This window comes from Hyla sarda, chromosome 12 (genome assembly GCF_029499605.1).
Source record: "Hyla sarda isolate aHylSar1 chromosome 12, aHylSar1.hap1, whole genome shotgun sequence".
NCBI lineage: Eukaryota > Metazoa > Chordata > Amphibia > Anura > Hylidae > Hyla > Hyla sarda.
In genome coordinates this window covers 8,088,779-8,113,511 of record NC_079200.1, presented here as the reverse complement: position 1 = coordinate 8,113,511, position 24,733 = coordinate 8,088,779, and the positions used below count along the sequence as shown (strand labels likewise).

General features: G+C 44.6%; 1 protein-coding gene and 1 long non-coding RNA gene across 4 annotated transcripts in view; one reads left to right on the top strand and one right to left on the bottom strand.

Annotated features, from left to right (window-relative positions):
• LOC130296836 (uncharacterized) overlaps window positions 1-19,064 on the bottom strand; it is an 83,084-nt gene extending 64,020 nt beyond the window's left edge. Inside the window, exons 1-2 of the long non-coding RNA XR_008849305.1 lie at window positions 18,904-19,064; window positions 18,016-18,095 (exon numbers count right to left, since the gene is read on the bottom strand). This is a non-coding gene — a long non-coding RNA (uncharacterized LOC130296836). The remainder of the gene's footprint in view (window positions 1-18,015; window positions 18,096-18,903) is intronic.
• ZNF385C (zinc finger protein 385C) overlaps window positions 15,196-24,733 on the top strand; it is a 299,586-nt gene continuing 290,048 nt past the window's right edge. The window contains exon 1 of one of the 3 annotated variants that reach the window (XM_056548836.1): window positions 15,196-15,261. The gene's annotated coding sequence lies outside the window, so the exon portion shown is untranslated. Of the gene's footprint in view, window positions 15,262-18,842; window positions 18,867-19,133; window positions 19,272-24,733 lie in introns of those variants that run through there. The other 2 variants (XM_056548837.1, XM_056548835.1) reach the window with 2 other exon arrangements.

The window sequence follows — 24,733 nt, the reverse complement described above, 5'->3', positions numbered from 1 at the left end:
AGCAAGACCATCCCGCTTTGCGGCGGGCTCTGGTGAAAACCAGTAGTGGCTTAGAACCGGTCCACTAGCACGGTCCACGCCAATCCCTCTCTGGCACAGAGGGTCCACTACCTGCCAGCCGGCATCGTGACAGTAGATCCGGCCATGGATCCCGCTGAAGTTCCTCTGCCAGTTGTCGCTGACCTCACCACGGTGGTCGCCCAGCAGTCACAACAGATAGCGCAACAAGGCCAACAGCTGTCTCAACTGACCGTTATGCTACAACAGTTGCTACCACAGCTTCAGCAGTCATCTCCTCCGCCAGCTCCTGCACCTCCTCCGCAGCGAGTGGCCGCTCCTGGGATACGCTTATCCTTGCCGGATAAATTTGATGGGGACTCTAAGTTTTGCCGTGGCTTTCTTTCCCAATGTTCCCTGCATCTGGAGATGATGTCGGACCTGTTTCCCACTGAAAGGTCTAAGGTGGCTTTCGTAGTCAGTCTTCTGTCCGGAAAAGCCCTGTCATGGGCCACACCGCTCTGGGACCGCAATGACCCCGTCACTGCCTCTGTACACTCCTTCTTCTCGGAAATCCGAAGTGTCTTTGAGGAACCTGCCCGAGCCTCTTCTGCTGAGACTGCCCTGTTGAACCTGGTCCAGGGTAATTCTTCCGTTGGCGAGTATGCCGTACAATTCCGTACACTTGCTTCAGAATTGTCCTGGAATAATGAGGCCCTCTGCGCGACCTTCAAAAAAGGCCTATCCAGCAACATTAAAGATGTTCTGGCCGCACGAGAAATTCCTGCTAATCTACATGAACTTATTCACCTAGCCACTCGCATTGACATGCGTTTTTCTGAAAGGCGTCAGGAACTCCGCCAAGATATGGACTCTGTTCGCACGAGGCGTTTCGTCTCCTCGGCTCCTCTCTCCTCTGGTCCCCTGCAATCTGTTCCTGTGCCTCCCGCCGTGGAGGCTATGCAGGTCGACCGGTCTCGCCTGACACCTCAAGAGAGGACACGACGCCGTATGGAGAACCTCTGCCTGTACTGTGCTAGTACCGAACACTTCCTGAGGGATTGTCCTATCCGTCCTCCCCGCCTGGAAAGACGTACGCTGACTCCGCACAAAGATGAGACAGTCCTTGATGTCTACTCTGCTTCTCCACGTCTTACTGTGCCTGTGCGGATGTCTGCCTCTGCCTTCTCCTTCTCTACAGTGGCCTTCTTGGACTCTGGATCTGCAGGAAATTTTATTTTGGCCTCTCTCGTCAACAGGTTCAACATCCCGGTGACCAGTCTCGCCAGACCCCTCTACATCAATTGTGTAAATAATGAAAGATTGGACTGTACCATACGTTTCCGCACGGAGCCCCTTCTTATGAGCATCGGATCTCATCATGAGAGGATTGAACTTTTGGTCCTCCCCAATTGCACCTCGGAGATTCTCCTTGGACTTCCCTGGCTTCAACTTCATTCCCCAACCCTGGATTGGTCCACTGGGGAGATCAAGAGTTGGGGGTCCTCTTGTTCCAAGAACTGTCTAAAACCGGTTCCCAGTAACCCTTGCCGTAACTCTGTGGTTCCTCCAGTAACCGGTCTCCCTAAGGCCTATATGGACTTCGCGGATGTTTTCTGCAAAAAACAAGCTGAGACTCTACCTCCTCACAGGCCTTATGATTGCCCTATCGACCTCCTCCCGGGTACTACTCCACCCCGGGGCAGAATTTATCCTCTCTCTGCCCCAGAGACTCTTGCCATGTCCGAATACGTCCAGGAGAATCTAAAAAAGGGCTTTATCCGTAAATCCTCCTCTCCTGCCGGAGCCGGATTTTTCTTTGTGTCCAAAAAAGATGGCTCCCTACGTCCTTGCATTGACTACCGCGGTCTTAATAAAATCACGGTTAAGAACCGCTACCCTTTACCCCTCATCTCTGAACTCTTTGATCGCCTCCAAGGTGCCCACATCTTCACTAAATTGGACTTAAGAGGTGCCTATAACCTCATCCGCATCAGAGAGGGGGACGAGTGGAAAACGGCATTTAACACCAGAGATGGACACTTTGAGTATCTGGTCATGCCCTTTGGACTGTGCAATGCTCCTGCCGTCTTCCAAGACTTTGTCAATGAAATTTTTCGTGATCTGTTATACTCCTGTGTTGTTGTATATCTGGACGATATCCTAATTTTTTCTGCCAATCTAGAAGAACACCGCCAGCATGTTCGTATGGTTCTTCAGAGACTTCGTGACAACCAACTCTATGCCAAAATTGAGAAATGTCTGTTTGAATGCCAATCTCTTCCTTTTCTAGGATATTTGGTCTCTGGCCAGGGACTACAGATGGATCCAGACAAACTCTCTGCCGTCTTGGATTGGCCACGCCCCTCCGGACTCCGTGCTATCCAACGCTTTTTGGGGTTCGCCAATTATTACAGGCAATTTATTCCACATTTTTCTACCATTGTGGCTCCTATCGTGGCTTTAACCAAAAAAAATGCTGATCCCAAGTCCTGGCCTCCTCAAGCAGAAGACTCCTTTAAACGACTCAAGTCTGCCTTTTCTTCGGCTCCCGTGCTCTCCAGACCTGACCCTTCCAAACCCTTCCTATTGGAGGTTGATGCCTCCTCAGTGGGAGCTGGAGCTGTTCTTCTACAAAAAAATTCTTCCGGGCATGCTGTCACTTGTGGTTTTTTCTCTAGGACCTTCTCTCCAGCGGAGAGGAACTACTCCATCGGGGATCGAGAGCTTCTAGCCTTTAAATTAGCACTTGAGGAATGGAGGCATCTGCTGGAGGGATCAAGATTTCCTGTTATTATCTACACCGACCACAAGAACCTCTCCTACCTCCAGTCTGCCCAACGGCTGAATCCTCGCCAGGCCCGGTGGTCTCTGTTCTTTGCCCGATTTAATTTTGAGATTCACTTTCGTCCTGCCGATAAGAACATTAGGGCCGATGCTCTCTCTCGTTCCTCGGATGCCTCAGAAGTTGATCTCCCTCCGCAACACATCATTCCACCTGACTGCCTGATCTCCACTTCTCCTGCCTCCATCAGGCAGACTCCTCCAGGAAAGACCTTTGTTTCTCCACGCCAACGCCTCGGAATCCTCAAATGGGGTCACTCCTCCCATCTCGCAGGTCATGCGGGCATCAAGAAATCTGTGCAACTCATCTCCCGCTTCTATTGGTGGCCGACTCTGGAGACGGATGTTGGGGACTTTGTGCGAGCCTGCACTATCTGTGCCCGGGATAAGACTCCTCGCCAGAAGCCCGCTGGTTTTCTTCATCCTCTGCCTGTCCCCGAACAGCCTTGGTCTCTGATTGGTATGGATTTTATTACTGATTTACCCCCTTCCCGTGGCAACACCGTTATTTGGGTGGTCGTTGATCGATTCTCCAAAATGGCACATTTCATCCCTCTTCCTGGTCTTCCTTCTGCGCCTCAGTTGGCTAAACAATTTTTTGTACACATTTTTCGTCTTCACGGGTTGCCTACGCAGATTGTCTCGGATAGAGGGGTCCAATTCGTGTCTAAATTCTGGAGGGCTCTCTGTAAACAACTCAAGATTAAATTAAATTTTTCCTCTGCATATCATCCCCAGTCCAATGGACAAGTAGAAAGAATTAACCAGATCCTGGGTGATTATTTGCGACATTTTGTTTCCTCCCGCCAGGATGACTGGGCAGATCTCCTTCCATGGGCCGAATTCTCGTATAACTTCAGGGTCTCTGAATCTTCCTCCAAATCCCCATTTTTCGTGGTGTACGGCCGTCACCCTCTTCCCCCCCTCCCTACCCCCTTGCCCTCTGGTCTGCCCGCTGTGGATGAAATTTCTCGTGACCTTTCCATTATATGGAGAGAGACCCAAAATTCTCTCTTACAGGCTTCTTCACGCATGAAGAGGTTCGCGGATAAGAAAAGAAGAGCTCCCCCCGTTTTTTCCCCTGGAGACAAGGTATGGCTCTCCGCTAAATATGTCCGCTTCCGTGTCCCTAGCTACAAGTTGGGACCACGCTATCTTGGTCCTTTCAAAATTTTGTGTCAAATTAATCCTGTCTCTTATAAACTTCTTCTTCCTCCTTCTCTTCGTATCCCTAATGCCTTTCACGTCTCTCTTCTCAAACCACTCATCCTCAACCGTTTTTCTCCCAAATCTGTTCCTCCCACTCCTGTTTCCGGCTCCTCGGACGTCTTCTCGGTCAAGGAAATTTTGGCTGCCAAAAAGGTCAGAGGGAAAAATTTTTTTTTAGTAGACTGGGAGGGTTGTGGTCCTGAAGAGAGATCCTGGGAACCTGAGGACAACATCCTTGACAAAAGTCTGCTCCTCAGGTTCTCAGGCTCCAAGAAGAGGGGGAGACCCAAGGGGGGGGGTACTGTTACGCCGAGCGCTCCGGGTCCCCGCTCCTCCCCGGAGCGCTCGCTTCACTCCCTCCGCTGCAGCGCTCCGGTCACGTCCTCTGACCCGGGGCGCTGCGATCCCGCTGCCAGCCGGGATGCGATTCGCGATGCGGGTAGCGCCCGCTCGCGATGCGCACCCCGGCTCCCCTACCTGACTCGCTCCCCGTCTGTTCTGTCCCGGCGCGCGCGGCCCCGCTCCCTAGGGCGCGCGCGCGCCGGGTCTCTGCGATTTAAAGGGCCACTGCGCCGCTGATTGGCGCAGTGGTTCCAATTAGGGTTTTCACCTGTGCACTTCCCTATATTACCTCACTTCCCTTGCACTCCCTTGCCGGATCTTGTTGCCTTAGTGCCAGTGAAAGCGTTCCTTGTGTGTTCCTTGCCTGTGTTTCCAGACCTTCTGCCGTTGCCCCTGACTACGATCCTTGCTGCCTGCCCCGACCTTCTGCTACGTCCGACCTTGCTTCTGCCTACTCCCTTGTACCGCGCCTATCTTCAGCAGCCAGAGAGGTGAGCCGTTGCTAGTGGATACGACCTGGTCACTACCGCCGCAGCAAGACCATCCCGCTTTGCGGCGGGCTCTGGTGAAAACCAGTAGTGGCTTAGAACCGGTCCACTAGCACGGTCCACGCCAATCCCTCTCTGGCACAGAGGGTCCACTACCTGCCAGCCGGCATCGTGACAGCAGGTATCAGGTTATAGAGCAGGAGGAGCTGAGCAGATGATATATACAATACAGTACAATCTGCAGGTATCATGGAGTATGTCCCTCTGTGTGTCACAGTCATAATTGTTCTCTCATCTCTGCCTGTGAATCAGTTATTACTGTCCCCTCATTTCCCCCAGTTATTATTGTCCTGTCATCTCCCCGTGTGTCATTTATTCCTGTCCCCTCATCTGCCTCTCTGTGTGTCACAGCCATTACAGTCCCCTTATCTACCTCTGTGTGACTCAGTCATTATTGTCCCCTCATTTCTCCCCTGCATGTCAGTTATGACCGTCCCCTCTTCTCCCCCTGTGTGTCAGTTAACGCTCTCCCCTCATCTCCCCCATGTATCACAGTCATTACTGTCCCCTCTTCTCCCCCTGTGTGTCACAGTCATGACTGTCCCCTCATCTCCCCGTGTGTCAGTCATTACTGTACCCTCATCACCCCCTGTGTGTCACAGTCATTACTGTCCCCTCATCATCCCCTGTGTGTCACAGCCATTACTATCTCCTCATCTCTACCCTGTGTCTTTAGTGTCTCCTCATCTCCACCCAAACGTGCCCACCGTGTGTCAATTATTAGTGTCCCCTCATCTTCCCCGTGTGTCAGTGATTACTGTCCGCTCATCTCTCCCCTGTGTGTCACCATCCTTACTGTCCCCATCCTCATCTTTCCCTGCGGGGGATCAGTGCAGGAACGGAGGCAGAGGTAAGTAAAACCGTTAGTGTTTTTTAAAGGATGGACCTGACGCCTGGGATTTGTCTAGCCCTGCATTACATATCAATGTACCATACAGTGCAATTATTATTTCCTACTTTTACGAGATCCCTGTAGATAGATTTTTCCATAATCATATCCAATGCAGAAGAATGTTTTCCATCATAACATAAAGGATACATGTAAATGACGACTCCCCCCCGGTCATAGGAAGCCAGAACAACACTGCGGTGAGCAGACAGCACGGAGCCCAGATAAAGGATTTTGCTCGGGTTATTGATTAGTTGTCCTGTCCCACAACAGGTAAATGTGGGAAATCACTGTGGATGACGGACTCAGGCGTAAAGTGGAAATACATATATATTATGTAAACCCCCAGGACAAGCGAGCCGTCAATATTACTTACTGAGACTGCTTATTACATATGTATCGGTCTACGAGACATACCAAAGTGTTCTATGTATTACAACAGTGGTCTCCAAACTGTGGGACTCCAGATGTTGCAAAACTACAACTCCCATTATGCCTGGACAGCCGAAGGCTATGTTCGCACAGTGTCATTTTTTCGCAATTCCGCACAAATTCCATTCAGCAAAAAGCTTGCTGAACTAAATTGCTAAATTTCCTGCCGGAATTTTTGCGGAATTTCTGTGTTCTCTAAACAAAGAATTCTGCTGAAATTCGTGCCCCGTTTAGGTAACTGGGATTTCGCCCAAGATTATGCAACATTTTAAGGCAGGTCTTTAAATTTTGTGGAATGCGGAATTTCCGCCGCAGACTTTTGATTTGTTTCGGCAGAATTTCTGTCAAAATTCTTCCACGAAATTCCCCATGGAAATTCCGCCGTGTGAACATAGCCTTAGGGTGTGTTTACAATGAAGAATTGTCAAGGAATTTACGTGCGTAATTCTGTGCCAGTGTTCTGCTCCAATTTCGCCTTGAATGGAAGTTCAATTTACCGTAATGGTCTTTTGGCGGCTCTGTTCACACTGAGGAATTTTCGTGGATGAAATTTGGACGTGGAATCGTATTCCACCCAGGGCCGGTGCAAGAACTTTTGCCAGCCTAGGCAAAAGCTAATTTTGCCACACCCTTACTCCTCTCAATAACTCACCATACCTTTGTACTGGGGTATGTATACGAGTAAGCAGCTTCAATGGAGACGCCGGCTCAACGTGGCGTTGGACACAGACCAAGCAGGTAGGTGATAGACAAGGTGTTTATTTACCCAGAATGCAACGCGTTTCGCTGCCTAGGCAGCTTCATCAGGCATATATTTGCACTGGGGTGACACACTGTAACAAACCTCCTCCTCATGTAATCTCCTTACTACTGGGGTGACACACTGTAACAAACCTCCTCCTCATGTAATCTCCTTACTACTGGGGTGACACACTGTAACATACCCCCTCCTCATGTAATCTCCTTACTACTGGGGTGACACACTGTAACAAACCTCCTCTCCATGTAATCTCTTTACTACTGGGGTGACACACTGTAACAAACCTCCTGCTCATGTAATCTCCTTACTACTGGGGTGACACACTGTAACAAACCTCACACTGTAACAAACCTCCTCCACATGTAATCTCCTTACTACTTGGGTGACACACTGTAACAGACCTTCTCCTCATGTAATCTCCTTACTACTGGGGTGACACACTGTAACAAACCTCCTCCTCATGTAATCTCCTTACTATTAGGATGACACACTGTAACAAACCTCCTTCTCATGTAATCTCCTTACTACTGGGGTGACACACTGTAACAAACCTCTTCCTCATGTAATCTCCTTACTACTGGGGTGACACACTATAACAAACCTCCTCCCCATGTAATCTCCTTACTACTGGGGTGACACACTGTAACAGACCTCCTCCTCATGTAATCTCCTTACAATTAGGATGACACACTGTAACAAACCTCCTCCTCATGTAATCTCCTTACTACTGGGGTGACACACTGTAACAAACCTCCTCCTCATGTAATCTCCTTACTACTGGGGTGACACACTGTAACAAACCTCCTCCTCATGTAATCACCTTACTACTGGGGTGACAGTTTTGTGGCTGTCTGGACCTGGAGAAATAACTTTCTTGCGGAGGGCAGATCGGTGCCCCTATCAAGAGGGTGCTCTAGGCGGCTGCCTATTTTGCCTATAGGTGGAGCCGGCCCTGATTCTGCCAGAAGCAGAATTCACAGATAAAAGTCTATTGCAGTCAATAAAACTTTATTTTTCCTGTCAAAATAAGTTTGGAATGGAATTGAGGCAGAATTTTCGCATAGAATTTTCTACACAGGAATTAATAGCCGGTCCATCGGTGGTTGTAATATTGATCTTCCTCCAGATCTCCTCTTCAAATTCTTTGTCAAATTCCTCTTCAAATTCTGCACCAATTCCACACTAAGCAGAAGAAGGCAGATTTGCTGAATTTTCTCAGTGTGAAGATAGCCTCAGCAATCTAATGATTGCTTATAATAGTCCCCATAGAAAATTTCAAAAGTGTAAATAAAATAATAATAAATAAAATAATAATAAAAAATAATAATAAATAAAATAATAATAAAAAAAATTAAATAAGAATTCAAATCCAGATTTTAAATTTTTTATGGTTTTTTAGAGACACATATTTGGTATATCCGTGTGCAGAATTGTCCTAACTATTAAAATATACTGTTAATGAAATCCAGAATTGCGGATTTTTGGTCACATCTCGACCCAGAATTTTTTTTTATAAAAAGTTATCAAAAAGTCCCATATACAAAAAAAGTGTTACTGATAGAAGCTACAGATCACGGTGCAATAAAATGACCCTCATACAGTTCATACAGAGGTCAGAATAGGGTGATTTTAGGCATAGTTATTTTGCAAAAAAAAAACTATATAAATTTGGTATCGATTTAAATATATTGACCTATAGAATAAAGGGAACGCGTCATAGAATAAAGGGAAAAGTGCACTGTGTAAAAATGAACCCCCCCCCCCCCCAAATACTCTGCAGCACAGAGTATCTCAATTACTATAGCACATAGTATTTCAGGCACTGGATCACAGAGTATTTCAGACACTTCAGCACAAAGTATTTCAGACACTTCAGCACAGAGTATTTCAGACACTTCAGCACAGAGTATTTCAGGCACTGCAGCAGAGTATTTTAGACCCTTCAGCACAGAGTATTTCAGGCACTGCAGCACAGAGTATTTCAGACACTTCAGCACAGAGTATTTCAGACACTTCAGCACAGAGTGTTTCAGAAACTGCAGCACAGAGTATTTCAGACACTTCAGCACAGAGTATTTCAGACACTTCAGCACATAGTATTTCAGACCCTTCAGCACAGAGTATTTCAGACACTTCAGCACATAGTATTTCAGACCCTTCAGCACAGATTATTTCAGTCACTTCAGCACAGAGTATTTCAGACACTTCAGCACAGATGTATTTCAGACCCTTCAGCACAGAGTATTTCAGACACTGCAGCACAGAGTATTTCAGAAACTTCAGCACAGAGTATTTCAGACACTTCAGCACAGAGTATGTCAGACACTTCAGCTCAGAGTGTTTCAGACACTGCAGCACAGAGTATTTCAGACACTTCAGCACAGAGTGTTTCAGACACTGCAGCACAGAGTATTTCAGACACTACAGCACAGAGTATTTCAGACACTGCAGCACCGAGTATTTCAGAAACTCCAGCACAGAGTATTTCAGACACTTCAGCACAGATGTATTTCAGAACCTTCAGCATAGAGTATTTCAGACACTGCAGCACAGAGTATTTCAGAGTCCCATATACAAAAAAAGTGTTACTGATAGAAGCTACAGATCACGGTGCAATAAAATGACCCTCATACAGTTCATACAGAGGTCAGAATAGGGTGATTTTAGGCATAGTTATTTTGCAAAAAAAAAACTATATAAATTTGGTATCGATTTAAATATATTGACCTATAGAATAAAGGGAACGCGTCATAGAATAAAGGGAAAAGTGCACTGTGTAAAAATGAACCCCCCCCCCCCCCCAAATACTCTGCAGCACAGAGTATCTCAATTACTATAGCACATAGTATTTCAGGCACTGGATCACAGAGTATTTCAGACACTTCAGCACAAAGTATTTCAGACACTTCAGCACAGAGTATTTCAGACACTTCAGCACAGAGTATTTCAGGCACTGCAGCAGAGTATTTTAGACCCTTCAGCACAGAGTATTTCAGGCACTGCAGCACAGAGTACTCTGTGCTGAAGGGTCTAAAATACTCTGCTGCAGTGCCTGAAATACTCTGTGCTGAAGTGTCTGAAATACTCTGTGCTGAAGTGTCTGAAATACTTTGTGCTGAAGTGTCTGAAATACTCTGTGATCCAGTGCCTGAAATACTATGTGCTATAGTAATTGAGATACTCTGTGCTGCAGCACAGAGTATTTCAGATCCTTCAGCACAGAGTATTTCAGACACTTCAGCACAGAGTATTTCAGACACTTAAGCACAGAATATTTCAGACACTTCAGCACAGAGTGTTTCAGACACTGCAGCACAGAGTATTTCAGACACTTCAGCACAGAGTATTTCAGACTTTTTAGCACAGAGTATTTCAGACACTTCAGCACAGTGTATTTCAGACACTGCAGCACAGAGTATTTCAGACACTTCAGCACAGAGTATTTCAGACACTTCAGCACAGAGTTTTTTAGACTTTTTAGCACAGAGTATTTCAGACACTTCAGCACAGAGTATTTCAGATACTGCAGCACAGAATATTTCAGAAACTTCAGCACAGAGTATTTCAGACACTTCAGCACTGATGTATTTCAGACCCTTCAGCACAGAGTATTTCAGACACTGCAGCACAGAGTATTTCAGATCCTTCAGCACAGAGTATTTCAAACACTTCAGCGCAGAGTATTTCATAACCTTCAGCACAGAGTATTTCAGAAACTGCAGCACAGAGTATTTCAGACACTTCAGCACAGATGTATTTCAGACACTTCAGCACAGAGTATTACAGACACTTCAGCACAGAGTGTTTCAGACACTTCAGCACAGAGTATTTCAGAAACTTCAGCACAGAGTATTTCAGACACTTCAGCACAGAGTGTTTCAGACACTGCAGCACAGAGTATTTCAGACACTTCAGCACAGAGTGTTTCAGACACTGCAGCACAGAGTATTTCAGACACTTCAGCACAGAGTATTTCAGACTTTTTAGCACAGAGTATTTCAGACACTTCAGCACAGATGTATTTCAGACACTTCAGCACAGAGTATTTCAGACCCTTAAGCACAGAGTATTTCAGACACTTCAGCACATAGTATTTCAGACCATTCAGCACAGATTATTTCAGTCACTTCAGCACAGAGTATTTCAGACACTTCAGCACAGAATATTTCAGGCACTGCAGCACAGAGTATTTCAGATACTTCAGCACAGAGTATTTCAGACACTTCAGCACAGATGTATTTCAGACCCTTCAGCACAGAGTATTTCAGATCCTTCAGCACAGAGTATTTAAGACCCTTAAGCACAGAGTATTTCAGACACTTCAGCACATAGTATTTCAGACACTTCAGCACAGAGTGTTTCAGACACTGCAGCACAGAGTATTTCAGACACTTCAGCACAGAGTATTTCAGAAACTCCAGCACAGAGTATTTCAGACACTTCAGCACAGATGTATTTCAGACCCTTCAGCACAGAGTATTTCAGACACTGCAGCACAGAGTATTTCAGATCCTTCAGCACAGAGTATTTCAGACACTTCAGCACAGAGTATTTCAGACACTTCAGCACAGAATATTTCAGACACTTCAGCACAGAGTATTTCAGACAATTCAGCACAGAGTATTTCAGACACATCAGCACAGAGTATTTCAGACACTTCAGCACAGAGTATTTCAGACACTTCAGCACAGAGTATTTCAGAAACTTCAGCACAGAGGATTTCAGACACCTCAGCACAGAGTATTTCAGACACTTCAGCACAGAGTATTTCAGACACTTCAGTACAGATGTATTTTAGAAACTTCAGCACAGAATATTTCAGACACTTTAGCACAGAATATTTCAGACACTTCATTACATAGTGTTTCAGACACTTCAGCACATAGTATTTCAGACACTTCAGGACATAGTATTTCAGACAATTCAGCACAGAGGATTTCAGACACTTTAGCACAGAGGATTTCAGACACTTCAGCACATAGTATTTCAGACACTTCAGCACATATTATTTCATACACTTCCGCACAGAGTATTTCAGGCACTTCAGCACAGATGTATTTCAGACACTTCAGCACAGAGTATTTCAGACACTTCAGCACAGAGTATTTCAAACACTTCAGCACAAAGTATTTCAGACACTTCAGCACAGAGTATTTCAGACATTTCAGCACAGAGTATTTCAGACACTGCAGCACAGAGTATTTCAGACACTGCAGCACAGAGTATTACAGACACTTCAGCACAGAGTATTTCAGGCACTGCAGCAGAGTATTTTAGACCCTTCAGCACAGAGTATTTCAGGCACTGCAGCACAGAGTATTTCAGACACTTCAGCACAGAGTATTTCAGACACTTCAGCACAGAGTGTTTCAGAAACTGCAGCACAGAGTATTTCAGACACTTCAGCACAGAGTATTTCAGACACTTCAGCACATAGTATTTCAGACCCTTCAGCACAGAGTATTTCAGACACTTCAGCACATAGTATTTCAGACCCTTCAGCACAGATTATTTCAGTCACTTCAGCACAGAGTATTTCAGACACTTCAGCACAGATGTATTTCAGACCCTTCAGCACAGAGTATTTCAGACACTGCAGCACAGAGTATTTCAGAAACTTCAGCACAGAGTATTTCAGACACTTCAGCACAGAGTATGTCAGACACTTCAGCTCAGAGTGTTTCAGACACTGCAGCACAGAGTATTTCAGACACTTCAGCACAGAGTGTTTCAGACACTGCAGCACAGAGTATTTCAGACACTACAGCACAGAGTATTTCAGACACTGCAGCACCGAGTATTTCAGAAACTCCAGCACAGAGTATTTCAGACACTTCAGCACAGATGTATTTCAGAACCTTCAGCATAGAGTATTTCAGACACTGCAGCACAGAGTATTTCAGATCCTTCAGCACAGAGTATTTCAGACACTTCAGCACAGAGTATTTCAGACACTTAAGCACAGAATATTTCAGACACTTCAGCACAGAGTGTTTCAGACACTGCAGCACAGAGTATTTCAGACACTTCAGCACAGAGTATTTCAGACTTTTTAGCACAGAGTATTTCAGACACTTCAGCACAGTGTATTTCAGACACTGCAGCACAGAGTATTTCAGACACTTCAGCACAGAGTATTTCAGACACTTCAGCACAGAGTATTTCAGACTTTTTAGCACAGAGTATTTCAGACACTTCAGCACAGAGTATTTCAGATACTGCAGCACAGAATATTTCAGAAACTTCAGCACAGAGTATTTCAGACACTTCAGCACAGATGTATTTCAGACCCTTCAGCACAGAGTATTTCAGACACTGCAGCACAGAGTATTTCAGATCCTTCAGCACAGAGTATTTCAAACACTTCAGCGCAGAGTATTTCATAACCTTCAGCACAGAGTATTTCAGAAACTGCAGCACAGAGTATTTCAGACACTTCAGCACAGATGTATTTCAGACACTTCAGCACAGAGTATTACAGACACTTCAGCACAGAGTGTTTCAGACACTTCAGCACAGAGTATTTCAGAAACTTCAGCACAGAGTATTTCAGACACTTCAGCACAGAGTGTTTCAGACACTGCAGCACAGAGTATTTCAGACACTTCAGCACAGAGTGTTTCAGACACTGCAGCACAGAGTATTTCAGACACTTCAGCACAGAGTATTTCAGACTTTTTAGCACAGAGTATTTCAGACACTTCAGCACAGATGTATTTCAGACACTTCAGCACAGAGTATTTCAGACCCTTAAGCACAGAGTATTTCAGACACTTCAGCACATAGTATTTCAGACCATTCAGCACAGATTATTTCAGTCACTTCAGCACAGAGTATTTCAGACACTTCAGCACAGAATATTTCAGGCACTGCAGCACAGAGTATTTCAGATACTTCAGCACAGAGTATTTCAGACACTTCAGCACAGATGTATTTCAGACCCTTCAGCACAGAGTATTTCAGATCCTTCAGCACAGAGTATTTAAGACCCTTAAGCACAGAGTATTTCAGACACTTCAGCACATAGTATTTCAGACACTTCAGCACAGAGTGTTTCAGACACTGCAGCACAGAGTATTTCAGACACTTCAGCACAGAGTATTTCAGAAACTCCAGCACAGAGTATTTCAGACACTTCAGCACAGATGTATTTCAGACCCTTCAGCACAGAGTATTTCAGACACTGCAGCACAGAGTATTTCAGATCCTTCAGCACAGAGTATTTCAGACACTTCAGCACAGAGTATTTCAGACACTTAAGCACAGAATATTTCAGACACTTAAGCACAGAATATTTCAGACACTTCAGCACAGAGTATTTTAGACACTTCAGCACAGAGTATTTCAGACACTGCAGCACAGAGTATTTCAGACACTTCAGCACAGATGTATTTCAGATGCTTCAGCACAGAGTATTTCAGACCCTTCAGCACAGAATATTTCAGACACTTCATCACAGAGTATTTCAGACACTTCAGCACAGAGTATTTCAGACACTTCAGCACAGATGTATTTCAGATGCTTCAGCACAGAGTATTTCAGACACTTCAGCACAGAGTATTTCAGACACTTCAGCACAGACTATTTCAGACACTTCAGCACAGAGTATTTCAGACACTTCACATCAGAGTATTTCAGACCCTTCAGCACAGATTTTTTCAGACACTTCAGCACAGAGTATTTCAGACACTTCAGCACAGAGTATTACAGACACTTCAGCACAGAGTATTTCAGACACTTCAGCACAGAGTGCTGGGCAACAGCTGGAGACACATTGGTTTGGGGTGAGCGATCTATAATGAATTTACAATGCAGATATGACCACAGTGCTGGTTATATCGGGCACCCAGCTTTCCCGGATTCCTGAACGGACAATGTGGGAAACTCATTTCCCTTATGAATCACTGCAGTGTTTTCCAACCAGTGTGCCTACAGCTGTTGCAAAACTACAACTCCCAGCATGCCCGGACAGCCTTCGGCTGTCCGAGCATGCTGGGAGTTGTAGTTTTGCAACAGCTGGAGGCACACTGATTGGGAAGCAGCGTATTGTGAGAAGTAAGTAGATCCGTGTTCCAGGTATGAGTGCAGCAGCGCCCCCTGCAGCCCTTCTCCTCCTCTGCCTCCTCCTCCGGTCCGGCCCCCTGTCCAGCTGGGCTGCACCGGCCGGGAGAGCAGACAGTGCTGAGCGCAGGGTGCGGGCCGGTCACCAGCTGGATCCCGGAGGGCACAGAGGGCAGCAGGTGGGTGACACACGGGGGCAGCTCCGGGGCACAGGGCAGGGATTAGGGGGCATCATCCTCTATACTTGTGTGTGGGGCATAGTGTACAGTTATACATCAGAGGAGATACACTGCAGGTATCTAAGCAGGTATCTAGTGCACAGCAGCAGGGATACACTGGAGGTATCTAAGATGGTATCTAGTGCATAGCAGCTGGGATACACTGCAGGTATCTAGTGCACAGCAGCAGGGATACACTGCAGGTATCTAAGCAGGTATCTAGTGCACAGCAGTAGGGATACACTGGATGTATCTAAGAAGGTATCTAGTGCACAGCAGCAGGGATACACTGCAGGTATCTAAGCATGTGTCTAGTGCTCAGCAGCAGGGATACACTGCAGGTATCTAAGCAGGTATCTGGTGCACAGCAGCAGAGATACAATGCAGGTATCTAAGAAGGTATCTAGTGCACAGCAGCAGGGGTACACTGAAGGTATCTAAGAAGGTATCTAGTGCACAGCAGCAGGGATACACTGCAGGTATCTAAGAAGGTATCTAGTGCACAGCAGCAGGGATACACTGCAGGTATCTAAGAAGGTATCTAGTGCACAGCAGCAGGGATACACTGCAGGTATCTAGTGCACAGCAGCAGGGATACACATCAGGTATCTAAGCAGGTATCTAGTGTAGAGCAGCAGAGATACACTGCAGGTATCTAGTGCACAGCAGCAGGGATACACATCAGGTATCTAAGCATGTATCTAGTGTACAGCAGCAGAGATACATTGCAGGTATCTAAGCAGGTATCTAGTGCACAGCAGGGGAGATGCACTGCAAGTATCTAAGCAGCTATCTAGTGCACAGCAGCAGGGATACACTGCAGGTATCTAAGCAGGTATCTAGTGCACATCAGTAGAGATACACTGCAGGTATCTAAGCAGGTATCTAGTGCACAGCAGTGGCGATATACTGTAGGTATCTAAGCAGGTATCTAGTGCACAGAAGCGGAGATACAATGCAGGTATCTAAGCAGGTATCTAGTGCACAGCAGCTGAGATAAACTCCAGGTATCTAAGCAGGTATCTGGTGCACAGCAGCGGAGATACACTGCAGTTATCTAAGCAGGTATCTAGTGCACAGTAGCAGGGATACACTGCAGGTATCTAAGCGTGCACGTGTATAGAGAATCAAATTGGTGAATGCAGTCATTATATGCTTATGTTGTGTGTAGCGGCGGACATACACTGTAGGTATCTAAGCAGGTATCCCAGCATGTACCTGTATAGAGATTCAAATCAATGAATGCAGTCATTATATACTTATATTTGTTAAACACAGCGCACAGGCTTGTCAGCAGGGGAGATACACTTCAGGTATCTAAGCAGGTATCCAAGCACGTATATTTATAGAGAGTCAAATCAATTAGTGTAATCTGTTATATAAACATATGTTGTAGACAGTGCACAGCCTAGAGAGCAGATGAGATTCACTGCGGGTATCTAAGCTTGTACATGTATGTATAGAGAGTAAAGGCAATGAATGCAGTCATTATATACTCTTAAATTGTACACAGTGAATACATTGCATGTATCTAAGCAGGTATCTAAGCATGTACATGTATGTATATCTATGTATATAGAGTCAAATCATTGAATGCAGTCACTATATATATATTGTTATGTTACACTGTAAAAAAAAAAAAAAAAAAGGGTCTCTAAGCAGGTATCTAAGCATGCAATTGTATGTAATCTATGTCATTGAGTGTTTCCCAAGCAGGTTGCCTCCAGCTGTTTTGAAACTACAAATCCCAGCATACCTAACTGTCTGGGCATGCTGGGAGTTGTACTTTTGCAACAGCTGGGGGCACTCTGGTTGGGAAACACTGATCCATGTATAGAGAGTACAATGGATAAATGCGGTAGTTATATGCACTTATGTCATTCACAATGCACAGCTTGTTCAGCAGGGTATCTAAGCAGGTATCTAAGTATGTTAATGTATGCAAAGCTATGGATAGAGAGCCAAATCAAAGAATACAGTCATTATATACTGTTATGTTATATACTGTAAACTTAACCCATTCAGCAGGTGTCTAAACATATAAATGTAATGAAATTAATGAAAGCAGCACAGGGCACAACTTGTTCAGCATGAGAGATACACTAAAAAAAGGTGCAGGTATCTAAGCATGTGTGTATATATATATATATATATATATATATATATATATATGTGTGTGTGTGTAGAGTTAAACCAATGAATGCAGTTATTATATACTCTTATATTATACAAAGTGCCTGTTCAGCAGGGGAGATATACTAAATACAGTGCAGGTATCTAAGCAGGTATCTAAGCAGGTAGATGCATGTTTATTTATGTATAGAGAGCTAAAACAATGAAGGCAGTCAGTATATACTGTTATGTTATACACAGTATGCAGCTTGAACAGCAAGGGAGATACACTGAAAAACAAGGTGCAAGTATCTAAGCTTGTATCTAAACATGCACATGTGTGTACAGAGAAGCAAATAAATGAATGCCGCCATTATATACTCTTATGATTTACATAGTTTACTGTCTACTTAGCAGGGGAGATACTCCTATTTTATACACAGTACACTGCCTGGTCAGAAGGGGAGCTACACTGAAAATAGGGTTCAGGTATCTAAGTATGTATCTATGCAAGAGATTCAAATTGATAAATGGTTATGGGTTAAAAGTAAATAGTTATGGGTTAAAAGTTATGGGTTTGATCTTATAGACATTATATCTTACACTGTGGATGAATATACTGCAGAACAGGATGCATGTATCTAAGCAGGTATCCAATCAGCTGTTTTTATAGCTTGTTGTCCCTGCAGGGAATAAATGCAGCCATTATATTCCTTATGTTATACATGTTATACTAACTCAATAAGTGAGAAGGGAGACATACTATACAGTGTTATGTATGTATCTAAGTGTGTATCTAAGTGCACAGGCTGTTTTATTATCCTACACCAGTGGTCTCCAACCTACGGACCTCCAAATGTTGCAAAACTACAACTCTCAGCATGCCCGGACAGCCGTTGGCTGTCCGGGCATGCTGGGAGTTGTAGTTTTGCAACATCTGGAGGTCCGCAGGTTGAAGACCACTGTACTGTTGGATGTAATGTATCCAGTGCAAGGATGTATCTAATGATGTATCTAAGCACCTATATTTAAAGCATAGTCAGGTCGATTAATCAATGCAGACATGCTAGGCTTCATGTTATACATATTATCTATCCTATTCATTCGGAGAGTATATTCCATAATAAATGGCTTGTATCTAAGCACGTATCTCACCATCTTATTAGCATATAGTAAAGTCATCTGATTAGTCGGAGGGGTTATTTTATACACCTTCATGTTATATTAGTTAGTCAGCGGTGACATATATCTATCTATTAATATATATATATACATATATATGTATATATATATATATATATATATATATATATGGCATGTATCTAATCAGGTATCTAAGTACTACTACCTTTGGTTTGTTGTCAAATCAGTAAAGAAATAGTCTCTAAATACTTCAAGTTATTCTATATAGCAGGGTGTGACATATTCTAGTCAACAATGATGTATCTAATCAGGTATCTAAGCTCTGATATCATTGATGAACATTAATACCTTTATTTTTCAGTATATTGGGTGGTAATGACGCTATATCGCCTCAGGCGAAGCTGGAGAAATGGTTATGTAGGATATTTGACAAGTTTGCCGCCATCTTTACTCGTCATTCATAACTAAATACGCTGCGTTTACTCCATTTCACAGGCCCCGTTTGTGAAAGCAGGCCTCGTCGCCCATAGCAACCAATCACTGAGCTGCTTTCATTTTCCCCAGCGTGGTTTAAGAAAGTGAAAGCAGAGCGCTGAATGGTTGCTATTGGCAACATGGCCAGCCTTACGTTTGGGCCCTGTTCGCATTTGTGAACCCTTTGTCGCAGATTCCGTCACATCTGACATATTCTAGTCAACAATGGTGTATCTAATCAGGTATCTAAGCTCTGATATCATTGATGAACATTAATACCTTTATTTTTCAGTATATTGGGTGGTAATGACGCTATGTCGCCTCAGGCGAAGCTGGAGAAATGGTTATGTAGGATATTTGACACGTTTGCCGCAATATTTACTCGTCATTCATAACTAAATACGCTGCGTTTACTCCATTTCACAGGCCCCGTTTGTGAAAGCAGGCCTCGTCGCCCATAGCAACCAATCACTGAGCTGCTTTCATTTTCCCCAAGTGAAAGCAGAGCGCTGAATGGTTGCTATGGGCAACATGGCCAGCCTTACGTTCGGGCCCTGTTCGCATTTGTGAACCTTTTGTCGCAGATTCTGTCCCATCTGACGAAAAGAATAGGGCGCCGTTGCCTCTGTCAAAATAACAAACCGCGACGGTCCCCTTTATAAGTCGATATGAAGATTTATTTTTCTTTTATGGCAATATTCCTCCAACCTGCGTCTTTCCAGCTGTTGCCAAACTACAACTCCCATCATGCCCCAACAGCCTGCGGCTGTCCGGGCATGATGGGAATTGTAGTTTGGCAACAGCTGGAGAGATGTAAGGTGGGGAACACTGTTTTGTGAATAACTTTTTCCTATAAAACACGTACATTAAACATACAGCAATAACGCAGTGAGAACGCACCCTTAGGGCATGATGGGAGTTGTAGTTTGGCAACAACTGGAGCGACGCAAGGTGGGGGACACTGTCTTGCGAATACGTTTTTCCTATAAAACATGTACGTTAAACATGCAGCAAGAACGCGGTGTGAACGCACCCCTAGGGTGCATTAAACATACAGCAATAATGCAGTGTGAACATGACCTTAGGGTGCGTTCACACCACGTTGTTGTTGTCTGTTTATAGGGCATGATGGGAGTTGTAGTTTGGCAACAGCTGGAGAGATGGGGAACACTGTTCTGCGTATCCGTTTTTCCCCCTATAAAGCATGCATGTGAAATAACAGCAATAACGCAATGTGAACGCACCCTTAGGATGGGTTCACACCGCGTTATTGTTGTCTGTTTATAGGGCATGATTGGAGTTGTAGTTTGCCAACAGCTGGGAAGAGACGCAACATGGGGAACACTGTTCTACGCATACGTTTCTTTTTCCTATAAAACATTTACGTTAAACGTACAGCAATAATGCAGTGTGAACATGGCCTAAGGGTGCGTTCACAATGCGTTATTGCTATCTGTTTATAGGGCATGATGGGAGTTGTAGTTTGTCAAGAGCTGAAAAGAGAAAGACGCAAGGTGGGGTACAGTGTTCTGCGGATGTTTTTCCTATAAAACGTGCACATTAATAACGCGGTGTGAACATGGCCTTAGTGTGCGTTCAGCCTTCATTGCTGTCTGTTTATAGAGCATGATGGGAGTTATAGTTTGGCAACAGCTGGAGAGAGACGCAACGTGGGGAACGATGTACGCAACAAAATTGATCGCGTCTTGGGGGGGGGGGGGTTTGATGGTGTGTGGACGGGGGCTCTGTATGGTTACTGAAGTTGCTGTCAGGGCATGATGGGAGTTGTAATTTGGCAACCACTGGAGAGACGCAAGGTGGGGAACACTGTTCAACGCATACCTTTCTTTTTCCTATAAAACATTTACGTTAAACGTACAGCAATAACGCAGTGTGAACACACCCTTAGGGAGCACTCACACTGCTTTATTGTTGTCTGTTTATAGGGCATGATGGGAGTTGTAGTGTGGCAGCAGCTGGAGAGAGACACAAGGTGAGGAGCACTCTTCTGCATATACGTTTTTTCCCTATAAAACGTGTATGTTAAAGATACAGCAATAACGCAGTGTGAACATGGCCTTAGGGTACGTTTACACTCCATTATTGCTGTCTGTTTATAGGGCATGATGGGAGTTGTAGTTTGCCAACAGCTGGGGAGAGACGCAACGTGGGGAACACTGTTCTGCCTATACTTTTTTTTTTTTTTTTATATATAAAAGTGTACGTCAAACATCCAGCAATAACCCAGTGTGAACATGGCCTAAGTATGCGTTCACACCGGTTTCATTGCTGTCTGTTTTTAGGGCATGATGGGAGTAGTAGTGTGAAAACAGCTGGAGAGAGAGATGCAAGTTGGAGAACAGTGTTCTGCATATGTTTTTCCCCCCCCCCTATAAAACGTTTGCGTTAAACGTACAGCAATAATGCATGGAAAATGCACCCACATTATTGTTGTCTGTTTATAGAGCATGATAGGAGTTGTAGTTTAGCAACAGCTGGAGAGAGAGGCGCAAGGGGGAGAACACTGTTCTGTGTATGTTTTTCCCCCATTATAAAACGTGTACGTTACACATCCAGCAATAACACTGTGTGAACATGGCCTTAGGGAACGTTCACACCGGGTTATTGTTGTCTGTTTATAGGGCATGATGGGAGTTGTAGTGTGGCAAAGAGCTGGAGAGAGACGCAAGGTGAGGAGCACTCTTCTGCGTATAGGGTTTTTCCCTTTAAAACGTGTACGTTAAAGATACAGCAATAACACAGTGTGAACATGGCCTTAGGTACGTTTACACTCCGTTATTGCTGTCTGTTTATAGGGCATGATGGGAGTTGTAGTTTGCCAACAGCTGATGAGAGACGCAACGTGGGGAACACTGTTCTTCCTATACTTTTCTTTTCTTTTTTATAAATAAAAGTGCACGTCAAACATCCAGAAATAACCCAGTGTGAACATGGTCTTAGTGTGCGTTCACACCGCGTAATTGTTTTCTGTTTATAGGACATGATGGGAGTTGTAGTTTGCCAACAGCTGGGGAGAGACGCAAGGTGGGGAACACTGTATACAACAAAATCGACCACGTCTCTAGGAAATTCACGAGGGGAGAGTGTTTTCTGAACGGCAACAAAGTTCTTTTTGACGTTTCATTCATGAATTGGCCCTTGTGGCTCCAAAAGGGAGTGTGCTCGGCACAGGACGGGCACCACCTCCCTCCTCGTGTTTTTCTTAGTGTCCCTTTAGACCAAACATTATGAAGCCCCCACCACCGGCGCAGTTCTTAGGTCATATTTTTTTTTTTACACCCGTACAATAATACACTCCCTTAATGCAGGCGATCCATTACACACTGCGACAAATTACAGCTCCGGGCACTTTCTTCTCCGGAGAATGAATTACCCTCAATTTAGGTAAAGCGGCGAGAATAGAGCGCGCTCTGTGTCTGTCGTCTCCCTTCAGGAGAGTAATGCATCTTGGCAGTCGTTCAGAGAAAAGACCATTTCACCATTGTACGTTTTTCGCTTGGCTCGTGCCAGTTTTATAAAGAAACACTGACGGATTGGGTTGTGCTGCGGTAGTGCCAGCACCGGGTACTACTTGCATTGAAGCCGTGCGCGAGGGAAGCGTATATCAGGGACACATGGCCTGTGTGCTGGAGGGAATAACTTCCCAGTAGAGGAGTTCTACGTCCATAAATCGCGTCGCTCCCGTGAGCGTGCTTCTATGGTTTGCAATTTTTTGTTGGATTTTATATTATTTCGGATCGGTAACAATATAATAAGGTTGATCTGAATCTAATCTATGCTTGCTGGACACTTTATTAGGTACACCCATTTAGTAGTGTTTTAACACAAATAGCTAATCAGCCAATCACACGGCAGCAACTCAATGCATTTAGGCATGTAGACGTGGTCAAGACAACTCGCTGAAGTTTTAACTGAGCATCAGAATGGGGAAGAAAGGGGATATAAATGGGTATTCCGCCCCTGGACATCTCATCCCCTTATCCACTTTCTTATCCTGACCGTGGGCAGTCCTGATCTCTGGGCCGGCACAACCCCCCCCCCCCCTTTGGGCGGGCTTGACCCATTCATGTCTATAGGATTTATGTTCAGAACAGGATTATGTTGTGACATCATGCCATGCCACCTCCATTCATGTCTACGGGAGGGGGTGTGACGGCACTAGGTCTGAGCGTTCTTGGCATAGTGCGCACAGGCCATCAGGGCCAATGGGTTTCAGGCCATGCAGACCCAGGATTTTTTGCAGTTCAAAACATATCCACCGACCACTGCCCCCCCCCCCCCCCATAAAGCCACTGTAAAACATCTGCAACATCTGGTGGGAAACACTTTGTAGACCACTGATTAGTGAGACAACTGGCTGCAGCAGGAGCCTCCCCCCTTTCCTTTTTTTTTTTTTTTTTTTTACCAAAACTGGTTGTTTCCTTTTTACCTTTGTTTCTCTCTTCCTTTAAAGGGATATTCCACTTGGGATAAGATGTCTGATCGTGGGGGTCCAGTCGCTGGGACCCTCCACGATCTCCGGCCCGGCACCCCTGTAATCCGCATGCACGAAGTGAACTCCGTGCATGCGGATTCCGAGCGACCACAGCGGTCACGCCCACCTCCCATAGAGATAAATGGACGGGGTGTGACCATCATGGATGCCTGAAACCTAGCACAGTCTGCGTTCTGAACATAAATGTTTATAAAGTGGGGGCGCCGGGCCAGAGAGAGGGGATAAGATGACTAGGGGTGGAGTAGCCCTTTAAGCAAAACATAGAAGACTATAACATTGCAAGATATTTTCCATGAAAATATTTATTCTGATTATTATTCATTGTTTAGGATTTTTTTTTAACATAAAATATCATTAAAAAAATTGTCTGATTGTGAAGAGACACAATGGAAGACAGATGTCTCCTCCAGATCCGTAGGGGCTTACGACAACCGCTCCACTAAGTGGTTTTTTGGTCCCTTTTTCTCTAAAGGAGCTAAAATGAGGCGGAAAGTTATTAAGACTGCTTTTTTTTTATTTTATTTATTTTATTTTTTTTCTAGAAACTTTTTTTGTTCTTTTTCAATCAGTCTGCACCATCGCGGCATGCTTTATTCATTTTTTTTTTGCATTTTTAATGCTCTTACTAATAAAATGGAAATTGGTGACAAAAGCTCCATCTATAACCATTGCGAGTAATCTTTCTTCTAATACTTCATTGTATTTGGCATTTAAAAAAAACTTGGACGCTTTCTTCTTATTTGCTATAGTTAATGGTTGGCACAAGTGCTGCTGATGATTATAATGGTGGGGGCCACATCTAGGGTCGCCACCTTTCTTGCAAAAAAAAAAAATACTGGCCATGCTAATTTGCATAATTAATTATATTAATTATATATGCGTAACATCACAGGATACACATATGTGGGTGAAATTTTGTCCTATTCTGACCCCTATAACATTTTTATTTCTCCTTATACGGCCTGTATGAGGGTCATTTTTTGCTCCCCGATCTGTAGTTTTTAACAGGACCGTTTTTGTTTTGATGGGACTCTTTGATTGCTTTTTTTAAATTAAATTCGGGAGTTGTAATTCGTTACATACTACAACAACTCCCAGCATGCCCTGATACAGCCTGTGGTTCAGCAGCTGCCCCAAATGAAAACTCCCAGCATGTTGGACTATATAGTAGTAAATAGTATAGGTCAG